The sequence below is a fragment of the Pristis pectinata genome, chromosome 22 (genome assembly GCF_009764475.1).
Source record: "Pristis pectinata isolate sPriPec2 chromosome 22, sPriPec2.1.pri, whole genome shotgun sequence".
In the NCBI taxonomy this organism is placed as follows: domain Eukaryota; kingdom Metazoa; phylum Chordata; class Chondrichthyes; order Rhinopristiformes; family Pristidae; genus Pristis; species Pristis pectinata.
Window position 1 is genome coordinate 35,922,365 of NC_067426.1, and position 25,522 is coordinate 35,947,886.

Consider the following 25,522-nt stretch of genomic DNA (forward strand, 5'->3'; position numbering starts at 1 on the left):
ACCGTCAAACACTGGAAGACAGCAACTGTACCAGCCCGTGGGGATCTCTTTTCGGGAAGGTGGGACCTGTACAGAGAGGACGGGTTACACCCAAACAAGAAGGGGGCCAATATCCTTGCGGAGAGATTTGCTAGGGTGGTACAGGAGGGTTTAAACTAGTTTGTGAGGGGGAAGGGAACCGGAGGAGCAGGTCACAGGAAGAAGGGAATGGGGAAAAGTTAGATCAAACAGGTAGAGAGGCTTTGGGGAAGGAGAAGCAGAATACAGGCTGTAAAAAGTAGTAAGGTAGATGGACTGAAGTGTGTTTACTTAAATGCAAGAAGTGTCAGGAATAAGGGGGATGAAACTGAGGGCTTGGATAAAGTATGGGGGACTATGATATCGTGGCTATTACTGAGGACGTGGCTGACGTCAGGAGAGGAGTGGATATTGAATATTCCTGGTTTTCGGTGTTTTTAAGAGGGATAGGGAAGGGGGAGAAGAGGTGGAGGGGTGGCGATACTGGTCAGGGACACTGTTACGGCTGTGGAAAAGATGGATGTTGTAGAAGGATCATCTCTAGAGTCCGTATGGGTGGAGTTAAGGAACAAGAAAGGAGCAGTTACTCTACTAGAGTATTCTATAGGCCCCCTGGTAGCAGTAGAGATATAGAGGAGCAGATTGGCAGGGCAGTGTTTGGAGAGAAGCAGAATAACAGGGTTGTTATAATGGGAGACTTCAACTTCCCAAATATAGACCTGAACCTGCTTAGTGCCAAAGGTTTTAGATGGGACAGAATTTGTTAAATGTGTCCAGGAGGGATTCCTGACGCCAGTATGTTGACAGGCCGACTAGAGGGAATGGCATGTTAGATCTAGTTTTAGGAAATGAACCGGACAGGTGAAGGATCTATTGGTGGGTGAGCATTTGGGGGACAGTGACCATTGCTCCATAACCTTTAAAATTGTCATGGACAGGGACAGGTGCAGAGAGGACAAGAGGTTTTTTCAATTGGGGAAGGCTAACTACGAGGCTATAAGGAGAGAACTTGGAGTGTAAATTGGGATGTCCTTTTTGAAGGAAAATGTACCATGGGGATGTGGTCGATATTCAGGGATCTTATGCAGGATGTTAGGGATAAATATGTCCCGGTGAGGCAGAGAAGGAATGGCAGGTGAAGGAACCGTGGGTGACGAGAGAGGTGGAACGACTTGTTAGGGAGAAGAAGGTAACATACGTGAGGTATAAGCAGCAAGGTTCAGACAGGGCCGTGAGGGAATATAGGGTAGCGAGGAAGGAACTTAAGAAAGGGCTGAGGAGAGCTAGAAGGGGACATGAAAAGGCTTTGGCTAGTAGGGTTAAGGAAAATGCCAAGGCCTTTTTCAAGTACGTGAAGGGTAGGAGGATGGCTAGGGTGAAGGTAGGTCCGATTAAGGACAAAGGTGGGAGAATTTGCCTGGAGGCGCGGAAGTGGGAGAAGTTCTGAATGAGTACTTCTCTTCAGTATTCACCAGGAGAGGGGTCTTGATGATGTGGAAGGGTAGTGCTGGTAGGGGTAATGTTCTCGAGGTTGTTGATATCAAGAGAGGATGTGTTTGAAGTTGCTAATAATATTAAGACAGATAAATCTCCGGGGCCTGACGGGATTTTCCCCAGGCTGCTGAGAGGCTAGGAGGAGATTGCTGAACCGCTGGTAAGGATTCTTTGAGTCCTCGTTGTCTACGGGGGTGGTGCTGGAGGATTGGAGGGTTGCGAATGTGGTCCCCTTGTTCAAAAAAGGTAATAGGGATAGGCCAGGGAATTATAGACCGGGGAGTCTCACGTCTGTGGTGGGTAAGCTGTTTAGAAGGATTCTAAGGGATAGGAATTTATGAACACCTTGAGAATCATGGACTGATTAGGACAGCCAGCATGGCTTTGTGAAGGGAAGATCTTGCCTCACAAGCCTGATAGAGTTCTTTGAGGAGGCGACCAGGAAGACTGATGAGTGGCAGTGTGGTGGATGTGGTTTACATGGATTTTAGTAAGGCATTGATAAGGTTCCTCATGGTAAGCTTCTTCAGAAGGTCAGAGGCCGAGGGATCCAAGGAAGCTTGGCTGCGTGGATTAGGAATTGGCTTGCATGTAGAAAGCAGAGGGTTTGTGGTGGAAGGAATGCCCTCGGATTGGAAGGCAGTGACTAGTGGTGTCCCACAGGGATCGGTTCTGGGACCTCTACTTTTTGTGATATTTATAGATGACTTAGATGAGGGGGTGGAGGGCTGGGTTAGTAAGTTTGCGGACGACACTAAGATAGGCGGTGTTGTGGATAGTGTGGAGGGCTGTCGGAGCTTACAGAGGGGTATTGATAGGATGCAGAGCTGGGCTGAAAAGTGGCAGATGGAGTTCAATCTGGAGAAGTGTGAGGTGGTACACTTTGGAAAGACAAACTTCCAGGGCAGAGGTACAGGGTAAACGGCAGGGTACTTGGCAGTGTGAAGGAGCAGAGGGATCTGGGGGTTCATATTCACAGTTCATTGAAAGTTGCCTCACAGGTGGAAAGAGCAGTTAAGGCGGCCAATGGGATGTTGGCTTTCGTAAATCGCGGGATTGAGTTTAAGAGCCGCGAGGTGATGATGCAGCTTTACAAAACTCTAGTTAGGCCACACTTAGAGTTACTGTGTTCAGTTTCTGGTCGCCTCATTTATAGGAAGGACGTGGAGGCATTGGAGAGGGTGCAGAGGAGATTTACCAGGATGCTGCCTGGATTGGAGAGTATTGAATATGAGGAGAGGCTTAAGGTGCTCGGGCTTTATTCACTGGAAAGGAGGAGGATGAGAGGAGACATGATAGAGGTATATAAAATACTGAGAGGAATAGATAGAGTAGACAGTCAGCGCCTCCTTCCCAGGGCACCAGTGCTCAAGACGAGAGGGCATGGCTTAAGGTTATGGTGGGAGGTTCAGGGGAGATGTCAGAGGGAGGGTTTTTCACCCAAAGATGTGGTTGGTGCATGGAATGCACTGCCTGTGGTGGTGGTAGATGCAGATACATTGAACAGGTTCAAGAGCTTGTTGGATAGGCATATGAAGGAACGTGAGATAGAGGATAATGCTGGAGGAAGGGGTTAGGTAGTGTGAGGGTGGTCTGATGAACGGCACGACACGGTGGGCCGAAGGGCCTATTTTGTGTTGTATGGTTCTATGGTTCACAGATAGGTACTGGAGCCAGAGATCCAGTGGGTCACGTTCAGAGTTTAGGGAGCCCCAGCTTAGCAGCACCATCAGCAGTGGTCATGGGGCACCTGGACACCAGTCTCGCTCAAACTCACAACAGCCAACTGAAAAGGTGGAACTGTACTCATCCTGGAGTCTACACCAGCATTCCCTAGGGTTGTGCTCAGTAACTGTGGAATGCTCCTGAGGGTCGGGACTCGCGTGGAGGTCAAATGTATGAAGGAAATACCAGCTCCTAAAACACCCACCCCATTCGGAATCTCTGGAAGGAATGTGCAGTGATGGGGGAAATGATGAGGAACTGCCATCCAGCCCCCCACAACATGGATATAACGAGCCCGACAGCACAACAGGGAGTCCAAGCCACGCACACCAAGAGACCAAACTCGACAGACGCAACAGAGATAAAAGGAAAACTAATAAAAAAAGAGAGTTCAAGTAAACAGTCCATTCTGACAAGCATCCAAGGGAATCGTCATCGATGGCAAGGCTTCAACGGCGTGTGCCGGGATTCAGGAGTAGATTTCAACCGTTTCCATATGCTCCACGGTTCTGTCTTTGGAGGTGCTAATGGATCTATGGTAATTTCAAGGGCAGGTTGAGCAGTCACCTCGTCAATCATCGCAAGTCAGCAAATGGTGGGGGGGGGGGGGTTGGGAAGCAGTGCCAATCGTCCTGTAGCGGAGGAAACAAACTCATTCCCGGCGGGTCAGGTGTCAGGTATGGAGGCAGGACAGGTTAGTTCGACCTGGAATTGCGACCCGAGTTCTCCCCGGGACCGCACGCAATGACTTCTCCCTTCTGAGGGGTCCAATGCAATGGGTGGCTTGCCACCCCTAGGGGGAAGCTGAAGCGAGGGGAGGGGGCGCAGCCTTGTTCAAGTCCACCATCATGCGCCGCGTCCGGTTCTTTTTGCAGACGGGGCCTATTAAAAGGGGAGGTTGCATGCCTAATGACTCCCTCCTGCAGCAAGGCTTGGATGGCCTCTGTACTGTCTTGATGTCCCCGGGCACCCTATACTGCCGACTGCATACGACTTTGGAGGGACAAACAACAGGTTCCATTTGGCCGCCCTGACCACCACCGTAGTGTGGGGCGACTCAAAAAGTGAACTTGCCTCGGTTGGTGTGTAGGGACTGTGCCTTTAAGGCATTCATCCCCAGTATGTATTCAAGCAAATCTGCAATTAAGACAACTACAGTCCGAGGAGGTTGGTTCCCGACAGCCGTGCAGACCTTGACTTCCCTCGCAGGCAAAAGGGAACCCCCCCAACCCCTCTACCTGCATCTGTGGCCCATTCCACACAGTGGGGTTACCTGGGATGGTGGTGTTGGGCACCTGTGTCGATGAGTGCCATCCACCTCTGCACATTCCCTTTTCCCCAATGTATTGCAACAGGTATATGTGGCCTCAGGTCTCCCAGGCAGGAGAGGGCAGTGGAACAAATGCGCCGGGACCCCTTGCCTTCATCCTGTGGCGGGGGGGTGGGGGCAGGGGCCTGCCACCCCAGAGGTGAAGGTTCCTGCTGGCAGAGACAGGCTATTTCTTGTCTCAGCAGGTCCCAGAGCTGAGCCATGAGTGCAGGGGAGACTGTTTCAGGTGGGGGAGGGGCCGAGGCAATATCAGTATTTGCAGGGGCAGCCCATGTGGTCCGGCAGTTGGGGGAGCCCCATGTCTGGCTTGGACCTGGGGTGGCTGTGGATCTTCCCGTGGCCGGGCTTCCCCCTACAGAGCTCTTTCCACTATGCGTGGAGAGTGGAGGTCGGGACCCCAACTATGCTGGCGCAGTCCACCCCTGCGTGCAACAGGTCTAGGTATAGCTGCTTGCACGTGGGATGCAGGGGTCGTGTCCCCAGCCCTCTTCTCCGCTCTGCAGACCTGGGTGGGCTTCCCCCACTGCAAGAACTCCAGCCCTTCCGGGAGGGTGATGGCGTCCCGCACGGTCTTCCCAGTCCCATGAGGGGCAGAAACAACAGCCTCAAATTGGGGCACGCAGTGGTGACCAGGTATCCCGTTAGCGCGCTGGTCACCCTGGTGTTTTCTAACAAACCCGCGATCGCCGGGCCTCCCATAGATACCAGTTACCAGTGCCCATTCCCTTTCGACCCCAGTGCCCTCACTGACTGTGCTCCACTGCAGTCGCCTGTACAAGTTGCATTCGAGGAGGGTAGGGTACCGGACCCTCACTGCGGTCACTACCCGATCCCACAGGGTAGTGTTGTTCCCAGTCCCTCCACGTGGCACCCGCAGGGCATTGCTAATGCTCTGTTATTCAGACAAGCTCCCTAGGACGCTCACTTCTTGGTGAGAGGCTCATGTTGGGGGCCCCCTCATCCCACAGTCAGAGCAGCCATGTAGCCAGGTGCTCGCCCGGCTGCTGGTGGTACTGGTCCTCCAGCTGGGTCAGCTCCTTGATGGAGAAATCCCGGGTCTCAGTAGTCTCGGAGGGACTACGGTCACTTCCCCCTGCAGGGGCCTTATCCTGACTCCCCTCCCCTCTGTGATGGACCTGGGACTGCATGGTGATGGGTCGAGCATGCAGGGATTCGAGTGGGTAGGGGGGAAGGACAGGCACAAGGAAATCCCTTCTCGTCGAGCGCCCCCTCATCACCCGTATCCATCCATATATCCCCATCCCCCAGCCACGCATCCAGCCTGTCACCACGCCAGACGAGGGCTCAGATTTTAAATGGATCTGGCTGCCAGCCAGCCCTGCGGGCAGCTTGTGCCTGGACCAGCTGGCAGGTGACCTCTGTATCCTAGTCCTCGAGGTTGCTGGCCCGGGTCTGGGCAGTTTGAACTGCCTCCTGCAGTGTGCAACATCGTTGTCAGAGGGTCTCTCTTTCCCTTTGTGAGCAGGCACCCTGCAACTGACCAGTGATCTCAACCTGACATTGTAGGAGGGACGCTAGGAGCCAGAGGGCACCGCTTGGGCTCCCTTTGGCACTGGGGAACCCTGACTGCTGGAGAAGGGCCACCACGTGGTGTCCTAGTTTCTCACCACATGGATCTAACTGCTCAGCCCAGTCCACGGGCTTACCGTGGTCTGCCAGCAGGCTAGCCAAGCTCCCGAATCCCTCACTCTTGTCTGTCCACCCCAGGATCCTCTCCTCTACATCTGCGCTAGACTTGTATCCCCAGTTCTGAAACATTCTCCCCACGTTTGTGTCCAGCCAAAATCAAGACCCTGCTCACAGCGCCAAATGTTGTGTGAAATGGTTCTTTTTGGCCTTAAGGATCAAGGACTCTGGACACGAAGCTTTGGATATCAAAACTAGTTTAATCACAAAGGCAAACGCAAGGACAGAATGGATGGAAACACACACACACTCACATACACGCAGGAGACCGCAAACATGCGGGGGGGCATTGCAACTAGGATAAGATACACTCACACACACTGATACACACAAGCACAATGACAATGTACAACTTCACGATATAATACTTCAATGCTTGACCCACACTAGCATTGGCTCTAAGACTGCCTGGAATCTGAGTGAAACGCTCCCAAACCACATGGTGATGCACTCTTACCAGTGATCTCTGCAGCATTGTCTCACTACTCCTGGGGTCGTCAAAAGAGGAAGGGCTAGGGGATTGTAACCCTTTTTATGGTGCTAGGAGGCTGGGTGGAGCCTCACTGTGATTTAAACGAGCCAATGATCAGGCAAGTTCAGAGACAAAAGGTACTCTCACATCCAATGGTCAAACAAGTTCAGAGACAAAAGGTACTCTCACACCTGATGGGTGGAGCCACACCTTGATTGACAGTAGTATCACTTCCGATCAGAGGAGCAATGCTGTCATCCAGTCAGTGGGGGTCATTGTCATTACTGCACGTGACAGCCATGTGCTGTCTCACTACATCTCCTATGCCCTTCAAAACTCCTTCTCACTTTAAACGAATGCCCTCTTGCTTCTCATACCATTACCATGGGGAAAAAATGATGCTACGTATCTATGCCTCTTATAATTTTATATACATCTACCAGGTCACCACCTCAGCCTCCTTTGCTCTGGGGAAAACAAGCCCAGCCTATCCAATCCCTCTCCATAACTCATGTCTTCCAATTCAGGCAACATGCTGGTGAACCTCATTTGTACTATCTCCACATAACAACATCCTTCCTATAGTATGGCAAACAGAACTGCACACAATACTTCGAGTGCATGTTAACCAATGGTCAGATGAGGTGGCATTGTGGTGCAGCTGATAGAGCTGCTGCCTCACAGCACCAGAGACCCAGGTTCAATCTTGACTTTGAGTTGTCTGTCTGGAGTTTACTCATTCTGACTGTGTGGGCTTCCTCCGGGTGCACTGGTTTCCTCCCACATCCCAAACACACCTGGTACGCTGACTGGTCTCTAAATTGACCCTAGTTGGTAAGTGAGTGGGAGGGGTTAAAGACACTGAGAATTTTTAAAATGGGTAATTGGTGGTTAATGGTTGGCACAGATTCGATGGGCCATACTCTATAATGCCCCAACTTTTATATTCTATGCTCTGACCTATGAAGGCAAGCATGCCATTTGACTTCTTCACCATCTTCATGACACCTTCAGGGAACTACGGACTTGAACCCTAAAGTCACTATTTGTCAACATTCTTTAACACCTGACCATTTACTGTTATATATTCTACCCCTATTTGACTTCCCAAAATAAATCTCACACTTGTCAGGATTAAATTCCATTTGCCAATGCTCCACACAACTTTCCATCTGATCTATATCCTGCTGTAGACTTAGACAACCTTTTTCATTATCCACAACACCACTAACTATTGTTTCATCTGCAAACTTACTAATCATACCTCCTACATTCACAGATAAGTTAACACAAACAGTATATCACAAACATTAACAGTCCCAGCACCAATCCCTGTGGTACACCACTAATCAAAGAATTCCAATGTGAAAAGCATCCTTCCACCACTGCCCTCTGTCTATCACCAAGCTAATTTTGGATTCTATTTGCCAGCTCACCTTTGATCACATGTGGAGCAGCCTACCACGCAAGACCTTGTCAAGTGCCTGTAGTGAAATGCATTGATGGGGGTAATTGTTCAATGTAAGATTAAATTCCACCAAAGAACAATTGTGATATAAGGGGTCTGGTTGGCTGTCTGTTCAAGGAAGAATGGTTCTCAGATCATCCTGGTATGGGATGGATGTATAGAGGCAATTAGGCCCTGAAACTGGAAATGTTCGAAGTGGCAAAGGGCATCAAAGGTATCACGAGTATAAATGGGAAGGACTGGGCAAGTGAAGAAACAGCAGAGCGAGTCAAAGAAGGGAAAATTAAGTTCTCTGGGACAAGAGCAAGCTGAAAAAATGGGTCTACCTGGACAGTCCTAATTGTGGATCTTCTGAAGGAGGTGGAAGCAACCTGTGTGGATGGAATATCTCCTGACAAAATTAAGTCAGTAGCTGTCTGGGAGACAATGGCCTAACATTCAGTGATAGGCTCATAGCCAAGGGAAGGTAAGAGGTGCTCGAAGGCTGAGATTTGCCAAATTGTAACAGCAGAACTTTTGTCAGCATATTTGACGATGACTTGAATTGGATCATAGTGAGCAGAGCGCTGCCAGTTCAGAGAATGCAAAATCAAGAGTGAGTAAAATGGGTAGAAAATCTGAGATGGTCAATGTCACATCATCAGTGATGAATACATCCAGGGGGAGTAAGAGGCCAGAAGAACTGGTCTACTTAGATCAGTAATTCTGAAAATGGGAAAAAAACACCCAGTGCTGAATGACAATTCCCGGGCCAAAGAAATGGCCATGGAGGGAAGGCAACGGAACAAGAATTCAACATAATGCTGAGCTTAGAATTTAAGAAGATGGGATGCAGAAGGTGAAACTGAGGCCACTACTGAGGACTGGTTGTTGAGGGGAAGAGACGTGTTTGAGGGAAGAGACGTGTTTGAGGGAAGAGACGTGTTTGAGGGAAGAGACGTGTTTGGAGGAAGGAGACGTGTTTGAGGGAAGAGACGTGTTTGAGGGAAGAGACGTGTTTGAGGGAAGAGACGTGTGAGGGAAGAGACGTGTATTGAGGGAAGAGAACGTGTTTGAGGAAGAGACGTGTTTGAGGAAGGACGTGTTAGGAAGAGACTGGTTTGAGGGAAGAGACGTGTTTGAGGAAGAGACGTGTTTGAGGAAGAGACGTGTTGAGGGAAGAGACGTGTTTGAGGGAAGAGACGTGTTTGAGGGAAGAGGACTTGTTTGAGGAAGAGACGTGTTTGAGGGAAGAGACGTGTTTTGAGGGAGAGACGTGTTTGAGGGAAAGAGACGTGTTTGAGGGGAAGAGGACGTGTTGAGGAAGAGACGTGTTTGAGGAAGAAGAGACGTGTTTTGAGGGAAGAGACGTGTTGAGGGAAGAGACGTGTTGAGGGAAGAGACGTGTTGAGGGAAGAGACGTGTTTGAGGGGAAGAGACTGTGTTGAGGGAAGGACGTGTAATGAGGGAAGAGACGTGTTTGAGGGAAGAGACGTGTTTGAGGGAAGAGACGTGTTTGAGGGAAGAGACGTGTTTGAGGGAAGAGACGTGTTTGAGGGAAGAGACGTGTTTGAGGGAAGAGACGTGTTTGAGGAAGAGACGTGTTTGAGGGAAGAGACGTGTTTGAGGGAAGAGACGTGTTTGAGGGAAGAGACGTGTTTGAGGGAAGAGACGTGTTGAGGAAGAGACGTGTTTGAGGGAAGAGACGTGTTTGAGGAAGAGACGTGTTTGAGGGAAGAGACGTGTTTGAGGGAAGAGACGTGTTTGAGGGAAGAGACGTGTTTGAGGGAAGAGACGTGTTTGAGGGAAGAGACGTGTTTGAGGGAAGAGACGTGTTTGAGGGAAGAGACGTGTTTGAGGGAAGAGACGTGTTTGAGGGAGGAGACGTGTTTGAGGGAAGAGACGTGTTTGAGGAAGAGACGTGTTTGAGGGAAGAGACGTGTTTGAGGGAAGAGACGTGTTTGAGGGAAGAGACGTGTTTGAGGGAAGAGACGTGTTTGAGGGAAGAGACGTGTTTGAGGGAAGAGACGTGTTTGAGGGAAGAGACGTGTTTGAGGAAGAGACGTGTTTGAGGGAAGAGACGTGTTTGAGGGAAGAGACGTGTTTGAGGGAAGAGACGTGTTTGAGGGAAGAGACGTGTTTGAGGGAAGAGACGTGTTTGAGGGAAGAGACGTGTTTGAGGGAAGAGACGTGTTTGAGGGAAGAGACGTGGTTGAGGGAAGAGACGTGTTTGAGGAAGAGACGTGTTTGAGGGAAGAGACGTGTTTTGAGGGAAGAGACGTGTTTTGAGGGAAGAGACGTGTTGAGGGAAGAGACGTGTTTGAGGGAAGAGACGTGTTTGAGGGAAGAGACGTGTTTGAGGGAAGAGACCGTGTTTGAGGGAAGAGACGTGTTTGAGGAAGAGACGTGTTTGAGGGAAGAGACCGTGTTTGAGGGAAGAGACGTGTTTGAGGGAAGAGACGTGTTTGAGGGAAGAGACGTGTTTGAGGAAGAGACGTGTTTGGGGGGAAGAGACGTTTGAGGGAAGAGACGTGTTTGAGGGAAGAGACGTGTTTGAGGGAAGAGACGTGTTTGGAGGGAAGAGACTGGTTTTGAGGGAAGAGACTGTGTTTGAGGGAAGAGACGTGTTTGAGGGAAGAGACGTGGTTTGGGGAAGAGACGTGTTTGAGGAAGAGACGTGTTTGAGGGAAGAGACTGGTTGAGGGAAGAGACGTGTTTGAGGGAAGAGACGGTTTTGAGGGAAGAGACGTGTTTGAGGGAAGAGACGTGTTTTGAGGGGAAGAGACGTGTTTGAGGGAAGAGCGTGTTTGAGGAAGAGACGTGTTTGAGGGAAGAGACGTGTTTGAGGGAAGAGACGTGTTTTGAGGGAAGAGACGTGTTTGAGGGAAGAGACGTGTTTTGAGGAAGAGACGTGTTTGAGGGAAGAGACGTGTTTTTTAGGGAAGAGACGTGTTTGAGGGAAGAGAAGTGTTTGAGGGAAGAGACGTGTTTGAGGGAAGAGACGTGTTTGAGGGAAGAGACGTGTTTGAGGGAAGAGACGTGTTTGAGGGAAGAGACGTGTTTGAGGGAAGAGACGTGTTTGAGGGAAGAGACGTGTTTGAGGGAAGAGACGTGTTTGAGGGAAGAGACGTGTTTGAGGGAAGAGACGTGTTTGAGGGAAGAGACGTGTTTGAGGGAAGAGACGTGTTTGAGGGAAGAGACGTGTTTGAGGGAAGAGACGTGTTTGAGGGAAGAGACGTGTTTGAGGGAAGAGACGTGTTTGAGGGAAGAGACGTGTTTGAGGGAAGAGACGTGTTTGAGGGAAGAGACGTGTTTGAGGGAAGAGACGTGTTTGAGGGAAGAGACGTGTTTGAGGGAAGAGACGTGTTTGAGGGAAGAGACGTGTTTGAGGGAAGAGACGTGTTTGAGGGAAGAGACGTGTTTGAGGGAAGAGACGTGTTTGAGGAAGAGACGTGTTTGAGGGAAGAGACGTGTTTGAGGGAAGAGACGTGTTTGAGGGAAGAGACGTGTTTGAGGGAAGAGACGTGTTTGAGGGAAGAGACGTGTTTGAGGGAAGAGACGTGTTTGAGGAAGAGACGTGTTTGAGGGAAGAGACGTGTTTGAGGGAAGAGACGTGTTTGAGGGAAGAGACGTGTTTGAGGGAAGAGACGTGTTTGAGGGAAGAGACGTGTTTGAGGGAAGAGACGTGTTTGAGGGAAGAGACGTGTTTGAGGGAAGAGACGTGTTTGAGGGAAGAGACGTGTTTGAGGGAAGAGACGTGTTTGAGGGAAGAGACGTGTTTGAGGGAAGAGACGTGTTTGAGGGAGAGACGTGTTTGAGGGAAGAGACGTGTTTGAGGGAAGAGACGTGTTTGAGGGAAGAGACGTGTTTGAGGGAAGACGTGTTTGAGGGAAGAGACGTGTTTGAGGGAAGAGACGTGTTTGAGGGAAGAGACGTGTTTGAGGGAAGAGACGTGTTTGAGGGAAGAGACGTGTTTGAGGGAAGAGACGTGTTTGAGGGAAGAGACGTGTTTGAGGGAAGAGACGTGTTTGAGGGAAGAGACGTGTTTGAGGGAAGAGACTGTTTGAGGGAAGAGACGTGTTTGAGGAAGAGACGTGTTTGAGGGAAGAGACGTGTTTGAGGAAGAACGTGTTTGAGGGAAGAGACGTGTTTGAGGGAAGAGACGTGTTTGAGGGAAGAGACGTGTTTGAGGGAAGAGACGTGTTTGAGGGAAGAGACGTGTTTGAGGGAAGAGACGTGTTGAGGGAAGAGACGTGTTTGAGGGAAGAGACGTGTTTGAGGGAGAGACGTGTTTGAGGGAAGAGACGTGTTTGAGGGAAGAGACGTGTTTGAGGGAAGAGACGTGTTTGAGGGAAGAGACGTGTTTGAGGGAAGAGACGTGTTTGAGGGAAGAGACGTGTTTGAGGGAAGAGACGTGTTTGAGGGAAGAGAGTGTTTGAGGGAAGAGACGTGTTGAGGAAGAGACGTGTTTGAGGGAAGAGACGTGTTTGAGGGAAGAGACGTGTTGAGGGAAGAGACGTGTTTGAGGGAAGAGACGTGTTTGAGGGGAAGAGACGTGTTTGAGGGAAGAGATGTGTTTTGAGGGAAGAGACGTGTTTGAGGGAAGAGACGTGTTTGAGGGAAGAGACGTGTTTGAGGGAAGGAGACTGTCGTTTGAGGGAAGAGACGTGTTTGAGGGAAGAGACGTGTTTGAGGGAAGAGACGTTGTTTGAGGGAAGCGACGTGTTTTGAGGAAGAGACGTTGTTGAGGGAAGAGGACGTGTTTGAGGGAAGAGACGTGTTTGAGGGAAGAGACGTTTTTTGAGGGAAGAGACGTGTTTGAGGGAAGAGACGTGTTTGAGGGAAGAGACGTGTTTGAGGGAAGAGACGTGTTTGAGGGAAGAGACGGTTTGAGGAAGAGACGTGTTTGAGGGAAGAGACGTGTTTGAGGGAAGAGACGTGTTTGAGGAAGAGACGTGTTTGAGGGAAGAGACGTGTTTGAGGGAAGAGACGTGTTTGAGGAAGAGACGTGTTTGAGGGAAGAGACGTGTTTGAGGGAAGAGACGTGTTTGAGGGAAGAGACGTGTTTGAGGGAAGAGACGTGTTTGAGGGAAGAGACGTGTTTGAGGGAAGAGACGTGTTTGAGGGAAGAGACGTGTTAGATCGGAAGAGACGTGTTTGAGGGAAGAGACGTGTTTGAGGGAAGAGACGTGTTTGAGGGAAGAGACGTGTTTGAGGGAAGAGACGTGTTTGAGGGAAGAGACGTGTTTGAGGGAAGAGACGTGTTTGAGGGAAGAGACGTGTTTGAGGGAAGAGACGTGTTGAGGGAAGAGACGTGTTTGAGGGGGAAGAGACGTGGTTTGAGGGAGAGACGTGTTTGAGGAAGAGAGTGTTTGAGGGAAGAGAGTGTTTGAGGGAAGAGACGTGTTTGAGGGAAGAGACGTGTTGAGGGAAGAGACGTGTTTGAGGGAAGAGACTGTGTTGAGGAAGAGACGTTGTTTGAGGGAAGAGACGTGTTTGAGGGAAGAGACGTGTTTTGAGGGAAGAGACGTGTTTGAGGGAAGAGACGTGTTGAGGGAAAGAGACGTGTTTGAGGGAAGAGACGTGTTTGAGGGAAGAGACGTGTTTGAGGAAGAGACGTGTTGAGGAAGAGACGTGTTTGAGGGAAGAGACGTGTTTGAGGGAAGAGACGTGTTTGAGGGAAGAGACGTGTTGAGGGAAGAGACGTGTTTGAGGGAAGAGACGTGTTTGAGGGAAGGAGACGTGTTTGAGGGAAGAGACGTGTTTGAGGGAAGAGACGTGTTTGAGGGAAGAGACGTGTTTGAGGGAAGAGACGTGTTTGAGGGAAGAGACGTGTTTGAGGGAAGAGACGTGTTTGAGGGAAGAGACGTGTTTGAGGAAGAGACGTGTTTGAGGAAGAGACGTGTTTGAGGGAAGAGACGTGTTTGAGGGAAGAGACGTGTTTGAGGGAAGAGACTTGTTTGAGGGAAGAGACGTGTTTGAGGGAAGAGACGTGTTTGAGGGAAGAGACGTGTTTGAGGGAAGAGACGTGTTTGAGGGAAGAGACGTGTTTGAGGGAAGAGACGTGTTTGAGGAAGAGACGTGTTGTAGGGAAGAGACGTGTTTGAGGGAAGAGACGTGTTTGAGGGAAGAGACGTGTTTGAGGGAAGAGACGTGTTTGAGGGAAGAGACGTGTTTGAGGGAAGAGACGTGTTTGAGGGAAGAGACGTGTTTGAGGGAAGAGACGTGTTTGAGGGAAGAGACGTGGTGGAGGGAAGAGACGTGTTTGAGGGAAGAGACGTGTGTGAGGGAAGAGACGTGTTTGAGGGAAGAGACGTGTTTGAGGGAAGAGACGTGTTTGAGGGAAGAGACGTGTTTGAGGGAAGAGACGTGTTTGAGGGAAGAGACGTGTTTGAGGGAAGAGACGTGTTTGAGGGAAGAGACGTGTTTGAGGGAAGAGACGTGTTTGAGGGAAGAGACGTGTTTGAGGGAAGAGACGTGTTTGAGGAAGAGACGTGTTTGAGGGAAGAAGACGTGTTTGAGGGAAGAGACGTGTTGAGGGAAGAGAGCGTGTTTGAGGGAAGAGACGTGTTTGAGGGAAGAGACGTTTGAGGGAAGAGACGTGTTTGAGGGAAGAAGACGTGTTTGAGGGGAAGAGACGTGTTTGAGGGAAGAGACGTGTTTGAGGGAAGAGACGTGTTTGAGGAAGAGACGTGTTTGAGGGAAGAGACGTGTTTGAGGGAAGAGACGTGTTTGAGGAAGAGACGTGTTTGAGGGAAGAGACGTGTTTGGGAGGGAAGAGACGTGTTTGAGGGAAGAGACGTGTTTGAGGGAAGAGACTTGGAATACGTGTTTGAGGGAAGAGGACGTGTTTGAGGGAAGAGACGTGTTTGAGGGAAGAGACCGTGTTTTGCGGGAAGAGACGTGTTTGAGGTAAGAGACGTGTTTGAGGGAAGAGACGTGTTTGAGGGAAGAGACGTGTTTGAGGGAAGAGACGTGTTTGAGGGAAGAGACGTGTTTGAGGGAAGAGACGTGTTTGAGGGAAGAGACGTGTTTGAGGGAAGAGACGTGTTTGAGGGAAGAGGACGTGTTTGAGGGAAGAGACGTGTTTGAGGGAAGAGACGTGTTTGAGGGAAGAGACGTGTTTGAGGGAAGAGACGTGTTTGAGGGAAGAGACGTGTTTGAGGGAAGAGACGTGTTTGAGGGAAGAGACGTGTTTGAGGGAAGAGACTGTGTTTGAGGGAAGAGACGTGTTTGAGGGAAGAGACGTGTTGAGGGAAGAGACGTGTTTGAGGGAAGAGACGTGTTTTGAGGGAAGAGACGTGTTTGAGGGAAGAGACGTGTTTGAGGGAAGAGACGTGTTTGAGGGAAGAGACGTGTTTGAGGAAGAGACCGTGTTGAGGGAAGAGACGTGTTTGAGGGGAAGAGACGTGTTTGAGGGAAGAGACGTGTTTGAGGGAAGAGACGTGTTTTGAGGAAGAGACGTTGTTTGAGGGAAGAGACGTGTTTGAGGGAAGAGACGTGTTTGAGGGAAGAGACGTGTTTGAGGGAAGAGACGTGTTTGAGGGAAGATACTGTTTGAGGGAAGAGACGTGTTTGAGGGAAGAGCACGTGTTTGAGGGAAGAGACGTGTTTGAGGGAAGAGACGTGTTTGAGGAAGAGACGTGTTTGAGGGAAGAGACGTGTTTTGAGGGAAGAGACGTGTTTGAGGGAAGAGACGTGTTTTGAGGGAAGAGACGTGTTTGAGCGGGAAGATACGTGTTTGAGGGAAGAGACGTGTTTGAGGGAAGAGACGTGTTTTGAGGGAAGAGAAGGTTGAGGGAAAGAGACGTGTTTTGAGGGAAGAGACGTGTTTGAGGGAAGAGACGTGTTTGAGGAAGAGACGTGTTTGAGGGAAGAGACGTGTTTGAGGGAAGAGACGTGTTTGAGGGAAGAGACGTGTTTGAGGGAAGAGACGTGTTTGAGGGAAGAGACGTGTTTGAGGAAGAGACGTGTTTGAGGGAAGAGACGTGTTTGAGGGAAGAGACGTGTTTGAGGGAAGAGACGTGTTTGAGGGAAGAGACGTGTTTGAGGGAAGAGACGTGTTTGAGGGAAGAGACGTGTTTGAGGGAAGAGACGTGTTTGAGGGAAGAGACGTGTTTGAGGGAAGAGACGTGTTTGAGGAAGAGACGTGTTTGAGGGAAGAGACGTGTTTGAGGGAAGAGACGTGTTTGAGGAAGAGAACGTGTTTGAGGGAAGAGACGTGTTTGAGGGAAGAGACGTGTTTGAGGGAAGAGACGTGTTTGAGGAAGAGACGTGTTTGAGGGAAGAGACGTGTTTGAGGGAAGAGACGTGTTTGAGGGAAGAGACGTGTTTGAGGGAAGAGACGTGTTTGAGGGAAGAGACGTGTTTGAGGGAAGAGACGTGTTTGAGGGAAGAGACGTGTTTGAGGGAAGAGACGTGTTTGAGGAAGAGACGTGTTTGAGGGAAGAGACGTGTTTGAGGGAAGAGACGTGTTTGAGGGAAGAGACGTGTTTTGAGGGAAGAGACGTATTGTTTGAGGGAAGAGACGTGTTTGAGGGAAGAGACGTGTTGAGGGAAGAGACGTGTTTTGAGGGAAGAGACGTGTTTGAGGGAAGAACGTGTTTGAGGGAAGAGACCGTGTTTGAGGGAAGAGACGTGTTTGAGGGAAGAGACGTGTTTGAGGGAAGAGACGTGTTTGAGGGAAGAGACGTGTTTGAGGGAAGAGACGTGTTTGAGGGAAGAGACGTGTTTGAGGGAAGAGACGTGTTTGAGGGAAGAGACGTGTTTGAGGGAAGAGACGTGTTTGAGGGAAGAGACGTTGTTTGAGGGAAGAGGACGTGTTTGAGGGAAGAGACGTGTTTGAGGGAAGAGACGTGTTTGAGGGACGAGGTAGGAAGACGTGTTTTGAGGAAGAGACGTGTTTGAGGGGAAGAGACGTGTTTGAGGGAAGAGACGTGTTTGAGGAAGAGACGTGTTTGAGGAAGAGACGTGTTTGAGGGAAGAGGACGTGTTGAGGGAAGAGACGTGTTTGAGGGAAGAGACGTGTTTGAGGGAAGAGACGTGTTTGAGGGAAGAGACGTGGTGAGGAAGAGACGTGTTGAGGGAAGAGACGTGTTTGAGGTGACGTGTTTGAGGGAAGAGACGTGTTTGAGGGAAGAGACGTGTTTGAGGGAAGAGACGTGTTTGAGGGAAGAGACGTGTTTGAGGGAAGAGACGTGTTTGAGGGAAGAGACGTGTTTGAGGGAAGAGACGTGTTTGAGGGAAGAGACGTGTTTGAGGGAAGAGACGTGTTTGAGGAAGAGACGTGTTTGAGGGAAGAGACGTGTTTGAGGGAAGAGACGTGTTTGAGGGAAGAGACGTGTTTGAGGGAAGAGACGTTTTTGAGGGAAGAGACGTGTTTGAGGGAAGAGACGTGTTTGAGGGAAGAGACGTGTTTGAGGGAAGAGACGTGTTTGAGGGAAGAGACGTGTTTGAGGGAAGAGACGTGTTTGAGGGAAGAGACTGGTTTGAGGGAAGAGACGTGTTTGAGGGAAGAGACGTGTTTGAGGGAAGAGACGTGTTTGAGGGAAGAGACGTGTTTTGAGGGAAGAGACCGTGTTTGAGGGAAGAGACGTGTTTGAGGGAGAGACGTGTTTGAGGGAAGAGACGTGTTTGAGGGAAGAGACGGGTTTGAGGGAAGAGACGTGTTTGAGGGAAGAGACGTGTGTTGAGGAAGAGACGTGTTGAGGGGAAGAGACTTGTTGAGGGAAGACGTGTTTTGAGGGAAGAGACCGTGTTTTGAGGGAAGAGACGTGTTTGGAGGGAAGAGACCGTGGTTTGAGGAAAGAGACGTGTTTGAGGGAAGAGCGTGTTTGAGGGAGAGACGTGTTTGAGGGAGAGACGTTGTTTGAGGAGAGAGACGTGGTTTGAGGGAAGAACTTGTTTGAGGGAAGAGACGTGTTTGAGGGAAGAGACGTGTTGAGGGAAGAGACGTGTTTGAGGGAAGAGACTGTTGAGGGAAGAGACGTGGTTTGAGGGAAGAGAGTGTTTGAGGGAAGAGACGTGTTTTGAGGTAAGAGACGTGTTTGAGGGAAGAGACGTGTTTGAGGGAAGAGACGGTTTGAGGGAAGAGACGTGTTGAGGGAAGAGACGTGTTTGAGGAAGAGACGTGTTTGAGGGAAGAGACGTGTTTGAGGGAAGAGACGTGTTTTTGAGGGAAGAGACGTGTTTGAGGGAAGAGACGTGTTTGAGGGAAGAGACGTGTTTGAGGGAAGAGACGTGTTTGAGGGAAGAGACGTGTTTGAGGGAAGAGACGTGTTTTGAGGGAAGAGACGTGGGTTGAGGGAGAGACGTGTTTGAGGAGAGACTTAGAGAAGACGTGTTTGAGGGAAGAGACGTGTTTGAGGGAAGAGACGTGTTTGAGGGAAGAGACGTGTTTGATGGAAGAGACGTGTTGAGGAAGAGACGTGTTTGAGGGAAGAGACGTGTTTGAGGGAAGAGACGTGTTTGAGGGAAGAGACGTGTTTGAGGGAGAGACGTGTTTGAGGGAAGAGACGTGTTTGAGGTAAGAGACGGTTTGAGGGAAGAGACGTGTTTGAGGGAAGAGACGTGTTTGAGGGAAGAGACGGGTTTGAGGGAAGAGACGTGTTTGAGGGAAGAGACGTGTTTGAGGGAAGAGACGTGTGTGAGGGAAGAGACGTGTTTGAGGGAAGAGACGTGTTTGAGGGAAGAGACGTGTTTGAGGGAAGAGACGTGTTTGAGGGAAGAGACGTGTTTGAGGGAAGAGACGTGTTTGAGGGAAGAGACGTGTTGAGGGAAGAGACGTTGTTTGAGGGAAGAGACGTGTTTTGAGGGAAGAGACGTGTTTGAGGGAAGAGACGTGTTTGAGGGAAGAGACGTGTTTTTGAGGGAAGAGACGTGTTTTGAGGGAAGAGACGTGTTTGAGGGAAGAGACGTGTTGAGGGAAGAGACGTGTTTGAGGGAAGAGACGTGTTTGAGGGAAGAGACGTGTTTGAGGGAAGAGACGTGTTTGAGGGAAGAGACGTGTTTGAGGGAAGAGACGTGTTTGAGGGAAGAGACGTGTTTGAGGGAAGAGAGTTGTTTGAGGGAAGAGACGTGTTTGAGGGAAGAGACGTGTTTGAGGGAAGAGACGTGTTTGAGGGAAGAGACGTGTTTGAGGGAAGAGACGTGTTTGAGGGAAGAGACGTGTTTGAGGGAAGAGACGTGTTTGAGGGAAGAGACGTGTTTGAGGGAAGAGACGTGTTTGAGGGAAGAGACGTGTTTGAGGGAAGAGACGTGTTTGAGGGAAGAGACGTGTTTGAGGGAAGAGACGTGTTTGAGGGAAGAGACGTGTTTGAGGGAAGAGACGTGTTTGAGGGAAGAGACGTGTTTGAGGGAAGTCAAGGGGGAGAAGGATTCAGAGGAACACGTTTAGAATTCAAGAATTATTGAAGGTTGCAATCACTGAAAACTTTTAGGTCCAAAAGAGAAAATAAAAGATTTTTTGTTGAAATACCAAATTCCAGTTCTACCATATGGTTACAGGTCCCTCCCAGGTTACGAACATCAGACTTATGGACACCCCATATATACAGACGAGCATTTGGGAGACTGGTGGGATGGATTTGCTGGCTGCTGAGGGACTGCAGGCATCTTGTGCCAGGTGATTATAGGACATTTCCGTGTGCCTTCTCTCCCCACACCTCATGCCCCCCAAGCTGCAACAATCAGGGGTTGGGTTGCACTGAGCAGACTCAGAGTCAATGAGACCAGCTGACAGCCATTTTTCCTGTGTCTGTTTACTCTCCAGTCAGAGCTGTTTCTGTGATCCTCTACCACACTGTTTTTGCTCATTTCCAATTTATAAACAGTTCAGATTACGAACAGTTATCAGGAATGGAACCCGTATTCTTCTATAATAGTAATTCGGTTTTAATATATCCACAGACATGGCCTGATCTGCCTTACTACAATCCACATAGACAACATTCACAGCTCTACCTTCATCCATCACCCTCGTCACCTCCTCGAAAAACTCAATCAAGTTAATAAGGCATTTTCTGTTTTATTACTGGCTGGACTAAGATTGTTTTCCTTAGAGCAAAAGTGGGTGAGGAGAGGTTTAAATGAAGTGTATAATATTATGAGGAATCTGAAAAGAATAGATGGGAAAGGGCAATTTCCCTAAGCAGAAAGGTTATACAGATTTAAGTAACTGGTAAAAGTACTGAAAAACTTTCATCCAGAAGATGCTGAGACTGGAACTCATTGACAGCTGTAGAAATTTTAAATCACATTTAAAAAGTGTATGGATATGCTCTTGAAGTTTCCAAACATAAAAGGCTATGGATTGAACTAGAGACTGGATTAGGTTCAATTTTCTTTCAGTTTACAGAAACAGTGTGTCAAAGGACTTTCCAATGCTGTGAATGTCTGGGATTCAATGAAGAGGACCCTTCTCTTATCCAAATTAATGGAATTGTTTTCTTTTCAATTTTCACAACACATCAAGATGCCAACTTTTCTCCATCCATTGCAGCCACTCCAGCACTACTTACACCATTCAATATCTGTTGCTCTCCATCGCATCACAGACTTCCACATTATTCCCTCCACTCCTTCCCATCTCTGTAATGAAAGGTCATCAATCTAGAATGTCAAAGCTGGTTCTCTTGCCACAGATCCTGCTTAACTAGCTGGGTATTTCCAGCATATTATTTTTATACTTCTCTGCATCTTTGGCACTGGAACATTGAACTTAACACCTCAATGCATAAGTCACAGCTGTCCTTACAAAACAAACGCAGACACAGTAGGTGTTTCTATTCTACTTTTCCTCATTCCTCAGGGATACTCCTCCTCCTGAACCTACCCCTTCCTCCCATGATTCAATACATTATTTCACTCTTTACCTTTTAACTTCTGGGGTAGCACCAACTGGAGTATTACATAAGGCATCAATATTTCACAGGATTTCTAGCAAAGGGTCACATAACCTAAACATAATACTGCTGGAAAAATGTACATTGGGTTAAGAAATTTCCAACTTTTGTTGTTTGATTTTAGTCCTTTTCCAACAGAGTCTTGGGCCTGATGCCTTCATAATGGCCTGCAGTTTTCAAATGTATCCCAAACCTCTGAATCTCTGTCCCCCTTCAACCCCAGTTCCTGAAGAGACACAAGCTGTGGCATTTTCCTTGAAATGACTGGAATTCTGAGATATTGAGATTTTTTTCAAAAAATACATTATCCTTTCTAATAACAGGGATTGACCTAGCTCTGTTAGTGCATAATCTAGTACCTTCTTTTGCTCACCACTTCTTCAGCAACAGGACATAAACAATTTATATCAAATGACCTTGTTTTCAGAGTGAACTAGCACCAGAACCCCAAAAATAACAATACACCAAGCAGCAAAAATGTGCTTGTGCTTTTGTAAAATAGGAAATTAAATAGAAACCCCACAAAAAAATAGAGAATTCAGTTATTATTTTCAATATTCCTAATGTGTTGCAACTCAACACCTTTAAACCACCTTTAGTATATTAAAATATCCCAAGACACACAACAACATTATCTCAGACAAAACATGACAATGAGCCATATGAAAGATATCGAAAGATACCTTGGCCAGAAGATGACTTTAGGCACAAGCATTAAAACAAGGGAATAAATATCTGCATTGAATAATTTTAAATTCTAAAATCATTATTTTCAAAGTATTATACAATTAAATATTTCAAATGTAAGAGGCCGGACCCTTAACAGTGTTGATGTACAGAGGGATCTTGGGGTCCAAGTCCACAGCTCCCTGAAAGTGGTTGCACAGGTTGATAGAGTAGCAAAGGCGTACAGCACATTTGTCTTTATTGGTCAAAGCATTGACTTCAAGAGTCGGGAAGTTATGTTGCAGATTCATAAAACTCTGATTAGGCCGCATCTGGAGTATTGCATTGAATTCTGGTCACCCCAGTACAAGAAGGATGTGGAGGCTACGAAGAGGGTGCAAAAAGGGTTACTAGGATGCTGCCTGAATTAGAGGGCATGTGCTAAGGTGAGGTTGGACAAACTTGGGTCATTCTCCCTTGAGCAGCAGAGGCTGAGGGGAGACCTGACAGAAATTTATGAGGGGCATAGATAGAGTAGACAGCCGTTATCTTTTTCCCAGGGTCGAAATATCTAACGCTAGAGAATATACATTTAAGGCGAGAGGGGTTAAGTTCAAAGGAGATGTGCAGGGCAAGTTTTTTTTTATTACACAGAGAGCAGTGGGTGCCTGGAATGCGCTGCCAGAGGTGGTGGTAGAGGCAGATACGATAGCGGTGTTTAAGAGGCACTTAGATAGGCACATGGATGGGCAATGAAGGGATATGGACCTTTGAGATGAAGAGATTAGTTTAATTTGACATTTAACTATGTTTAATTAGTTTGGCACAACATCGTGGGCTGAAGGGCCTGTGCTGTACAACACAGCTGTGGGCTGTGCTGTACTGTTCCATTCCATGTTTTATTTCAAAAACATAACTAAAAAGGGCACTGGAGAATAATTATTTACAGCCTTTAATTAAGACTATGGAATAGTTCACGTAATTGAAGCTTTTCTGTCAGCTACCCCCACCAAATTTATTTAATATTTTTCGTGGGCTTCAGTGCTGTTATTATATGATCTTCCTGGCACGTTTGTGCAGAGTAATTTGCCTCTAGCAATTTGTCAACCAATCAGCCAACATAAAAATGACAATGAACACAATACTTTAGGCAGCTAACCATAATGAGAGAGAGATAAAGATGGACTGCGTGGGTAAAAAGATGGGAAAAGAGAATAAATTTAAAAAACCTTACGCGCGAGAATCGGAAGAAAAACAATTGAAAAAAAGTGAGCCCATCAGCGCTTTCAATGAGAACCAGAGCACTGGCCTTTTGCAGAAAAGACCACATTGGAACTGAAAGTAATCAATTAATTTCTAGGGCTGAAGGATTCTGCATATTCGATTATATGAGATTATGAGAGACAGAGATGGCTGTCAGTTTTATTATGCACGAGTGTCACACTTGGATTGGGTTGGCTCTGCCAGTTCGATCAGTATCGGTTCAATTCCTGCATTCAAATTAACAGCCATAACTTTTCAATGTTCAACATAATCATGACTAATTTTGAGGGAATGAACTGTGGTTCATTTTCCGCTTTTGTTTTATTACAACTGCAGGCCATCGAATGTACATTATTTGCTGAGCTGAACAGAAATGCTACGCGTTTCCACAGAACCCTTAAAATTAAAAGCCCAACTTTATATTGGCCAAGAAACATTAGATGCGGCCCTTAAATAATTCTATTTGCATCTCCGAACACATTCATTCTTTACGCATCTGGACATACATTCATGCCATGCGAAATTACAAAAGGAACTTCACCACTGAGAGCGCTGAGGGCTCCACATCCCGCAGCACCACGGCTTCGCGAGGCTGCAAATTATTTCTTTTTCTCGCAAACTCAAGTTGCAGGTTCACTGGCGGTCACACAACTCTGCGCCTCCAACATTTCCAACGCGATCGGGGCGAGAACCACTCAGACTCACCTCGGTTGCCCGCTGCCCACCACATCCGTGGCTGAGATGGATCTCGCACTGGAAATGCGGAAATGTCACCAGAGATAAACTTCAGGTGACAAATTCGGTGGAGGAACACTGGGGGAGCGGGGAAGGTCGGGGAGCAGATTCCGAGACAGCCGGGCACTACTCGGCCGATTACTCCGAGCTGCTCGTCTGACAGATGGGGAAGGGGGGAGGTGGCAGGGGAGGGGCAGACACACAGTTTGGAGGAATGCAGAGGGAAGGGAGACTGAAAGAAGTGAGGCTGGAGGTAAGTAAATGCTGGGAGGGAAACGGCGCAGAAGTGAGGCCGGGCGCGGGGAAGCGCTGTCGGTGCTTCGGCTGGTCCGTGAGATCACTTGGGCAAAGTCCACCAACAGGAATTAACGTGTGTCATCCGCTCGGTCACCGAGGCGAGGTCCACTGGTGCTGATGTGAGGGATCTATCGCCACACTCACCCTGCCAGCTGGGTCCCGTAACCCAGAAACGTCACCGGTGCTTAGTTCAAAGTCTCTAAATTTAATTACACACCAACACACACAAGCTGCAGGAAGTGTTAAAGCGGCGGAGACAACGTCCCCCCACCGACCGCGGGCCTGTCGGCTTAATAGTTGTAACTCGGTTAGTTATTAATCCGTCTTGTTTGTGTTATTGAAGCGGTCACTGCCGAGCGGCACCACTCGGAAACACTGTCACACACAGACCAGGGGGGAAAGAGACGCGTTTCAATTGAAAAACTTTGAACGTTGCAGTTATAAATCGGAAACGGGGGGCGGATTACATCGGCACGGAGGGGCTGCCGGCGGTCAGGGTGACACCGTCCCCCGCAACACCTTCACCCAGGCTGTCTGGTGAACACATCGCAAGGAGTCGGCGGGCACCGAGCGGCCGCCACTCTCAGCCGCCCACCGCAGTCGGCGCTGCAGCCCGACCGAGCGCCGCAGCGGCCCCGTTCCCCGCAACCACACACCCGTCCGGTGAGACTGCTCCCCGCGCCCGACCCACGGTGCAGCCGGAGCGGCCAGCGCTCGGTCCGCCTACCTTTGCGACCCTAACAAGAGTTTGGTGCCTTTGCCGCTGACTTTATCCGGGTGAAGTTTCCCATCCCCGGGTCCGGAGCTCTCCTCGCGTTCTCCCCGCACCGGGATGCCGCTACCACTCCTTCCAAACACCCCCTCCTCCCGCACACCACAGACTTGGTGACTACAGTGCACGGCAGAAGCGGCAGTGCCGGTCGGTCGCTGCCCGGACAGTGCGTGGCGGAGTCCCGCTGCTCTGGCACAGGCTGCCGACACCGCCGAGGTCAACGGTGGCGAGGGGTGCGTCGCTGTGTCTTCCTCCCGTCTCTCTCCCTCTTTCTCGGGCACAGAGCCTGCACATGCTGCTGCTGCTGCCGCCGCCGCCCCGCCACAGATCCGCACAAACTCAGCAAACTCCCCTCACCGCCGGCCGCCCGCAGCGGCTCCTCACAACCGCCAACCGCCGGCAGCCCGCGCGCATTCGCCGCCGCCACCTGACAGCAGCCCGCGTGCCGCCGTCACCGCCAATCAGCGGCAGCCCCGCGCTTACCGCCGCCAGCCGGCAGCGGCCCACGTGCCACCGTCACCGCCAATCAGCGGCGGCCCCGCGCTTACCGCCGCCAGCCGGCAGCGGCCCACGTGCCACCGTCACCGCCAATCAGCGGCGGCCCCGCGCTTACCGCCGCCAGCCGGCAGCGGCCCACGTGCCACCGTCACCGCCAATCAGCGGCGGTCCCGCGCTTACCGCCGCCTGCAGCCCA

The 25,522-nt window shown here is 49.5% G+C and overlaps 1 protein-coding gene across 4 annotated transcripts in view; it reads right to left on the reverse strand.

Annotated features, from left to right (window-relative positions):
- adgrb2 (adhesion G protein-coupled receptor B2) overlaps window positions 1-25,246 on the reverse strand; it is an 898,475-nt gene extending 873,229 nt beyond the window's left edge. For all 4 annotated transcript variants that reach the window (XM_052036166.1, XM_052036168.1, XM_052036167.1 and 1 more), the window contains exon 1: window positions 24,784-25,246. The gene's annotated coding sequence lies outside the window, so the exon portion shown is untranslated. The remainder of the gene's footprint in view (window positions 1-24,783) is intronic.
- Window positions 25,247-25,522: the final 276 nt, after the last annotated feature.